The sequence below is a fragment of the Tenrec ecaudatus genome, chromosome 2 (assembly GCF_050624435.1).
Source record: "Tenrec ecaudatus isolate mTenEca1 chromosome 2, mTenEca1.hap1, whole genome shotgun sequence".
In the NCBI taxonomy this organism is placed as follows: domain Eukaryota; kingdom Metazoa; phylum Chordata; class Mammalia; order Afrosoricida; family Tenrecidae; genus Tenrec; species Tenrec ecaudatus.
The window spans coordinates 69,903,969-69,906,588 of NC_134531.1; positions in this window are offsets into that span (position 1 = coordinate 69,903,969).

A 2,620-nucleotide genomic window follows, 5' to 3' on the forward strand; every position below is an offset into this window, starting at 1 on the left:
TGTTTGCCATTAGGCCAATTATTTGTCATTGTGTTTCAGGCACATTTGTTCCAATAACTTGCGGCACCAAATAGACGGAAAGAGACATATTCATCTGATGAGGAAACAGTTCATTTGAATTAAACACCCTTCCCGCTGCCACATTTGAGCACACTTTCCACAGATTCTGCTAAGAAGCCTGAAACTCTGTAACGAGGAATCTTATGTCTCTATGTTTCCTAGTTCAAGCTGGGGGGCTTAGTCTGTGAGAAAGCTCTCTCCCTGCCTCTCTCAGAACGTTTTGGCCGGCTTCTTATTTGCTGTCTTCAAACATCAGAAGACTCTCTTATCGTGCTTCTCACCTCCCTAGGAAGCGGGTAGATTCCCAGGACGAGAGGAGAGCGAGTGTGTCAACCGTGAGTGATTCAGCCCCACATGTTTACTGTTCTTTTCCAATGAACAAGATGTGAGTTTGGAGCCAGAAAGGAGAGGACCGGAAGTCAAGACCACTAGGACCAACCTGGAAAGCTCTTCTGTTGCACGAAACGATTTCTCCCACATTTCCCCTCTTGGTCAGGCTGGGTGCAGTGGCCGGCATCTGTCAATTAGCCACTGGGTTGATTGCATTTAGGCTCCCGAGTGCTTCTGGCTGCCATCAAGTTGAACATCCACCTGGTCCTGCACCATCCGCGTAGTCCAGCGTGGGTCAGCCTGTTGTGGCCGGTGTTCTGAACGAATTCATCAAGCCGTTCTTCCTGTCTGAGACCGGAAGCTCTGCTGGAACCTGTTCACCACATAGACCACCACCAGACAGACGGGGAGTGGGGGGTGGGGGGGGAGCTGCTCATGAGCTACATAGACTGGGAATTCTATCGCTGTACAGTGGGGGGCACATTGTTAGGCAGGATCGGCCAGAGAAACAACACTGGTGACACTCATCTGGAGAAAAAGGAACTTTAGATCCAGAAAGAATTTTATATCAAGAACGTATTCCAACCCAGTCCAAATCAAGTCCCTGGGTCCAGCACTAGCCAGAGCCCCCTCAGACTCACATGGCTACAGTTGATGACGCAGAAAGGGGAAGCAGGGAGATGACAGCCAATGGGTGCCGTCTGGTGTGAGTCCACGTGGTGGACACATGGCAGGGTGCTGATGACTCCCAGGGCCCGCAGCCCACCGAGCCCCAGCAAGGAGGAAGGCGAAGGGGCAGAGGGAGGAGGAGCAGGCCCAGTGTCTCCCTCATAAGAAGGCCACAGCTCCCAGGAGTGTCGCCATCGGGCTGTGAACTGATGGGCAGGTCAAACTCACTCCAGCACGTTCACACATGCTCCATGTGCGTGACATGGACTCTCACTGTCACATTTCCATGGCCAGTACCACACGACCTTTGCCAGTTATTTTATTTTAAAAGGGAACACACGTGGTACAGCTGTTCCCTTTTGGGAGTGGGGACATAACCCTCATGGAGAAAATTGTATCCCATGCAACCATGACACTTTCCTCTGCAGACTCAGGCCGGGGTCTATGAGCGCTTAGAACTTCCATCCTGATGTGGCTGATTTCAGTCTTAAGCTGCTCCTCACTGTCCTCTGTTGGGGACTGTTCATGAGTGCACGCGCATGCAGGTGTCTTTGTGGCTTGATTCTAATAAAGCCCAATACAAAAAGTCTCTTTTGGGTTGCTATTTTGAAAGGGAGAAAGTGGGAATATTATTAAAGATGCTGTGCCTAGGAGTCTGTAAGACTAAAAACTTCTAATGAAACGAGCTTAATGGCAAAAAACTTAGAAAAGATAACTAGTGAACTAATTAAAGATGTTGTAGTTCGGTATCGTTGAGTTGGTTCCAACTCATAGCAACATTATGCATACCAGAATGAAACGCTGCCTGGTCCTGGGCTGGCCTGATAATCATTCTTATGCTTTGTCCATTGTGGCAGCCAAGGCGTCAGTCCACCTCATTGACTTTCTTACCCACTGACTTTCTACTTTACCAAATCTGATGTCCTTCTCTTGAGGCCAGTCCCTCCTGATAACACGTCCAAAGTACATGAAGTCTTGCCAAGCTCATTTCTCAGGAGTATGCTTGCTGTCCTACTTCCTAGACAGATGTATGTGTCCTTCTGGCAACCCATGAGATATTCAGTATGCTTCGCCAGCACCATCGTTCAAGGGCATCAATCCTTCTTTGGTCTTTCCTATTCTTTGCCCAGCTTTGGCATGCACATGAGGTGCATACAGAATACACCATGGTTTGACTCACTTGAATCTCAGTCCTCATGGTGACATGCTTGCGTTTTAACATTTTAAAGAGATTTCAGAGAACCGATACATTTGAATTGTGATGCTGGAGAAGAATTTTGAACGTACCATGGACTGCTAAAAGGACAAGCCGATCTCTCTTGGAAGAAGTATGGCCTTAGAGGCAAGGATGGCGAGACTTTATCTTACACCCTGGGCACCTGTTGTCATGAGAAATGGTCTTAATGGTGTCTTGGGGATCGACAGGTAAATTGTTTGAGAGTTTAAAATGTGGTGTAAGGAAGGTATTTCGTGCAGGGTCTCTGAGTGGTACAAATAAATACTCAGTGCACTCACCTGCTAGCTGAAAGTTTGAGTCCAACCAGAGGCATTGAGGAAGACA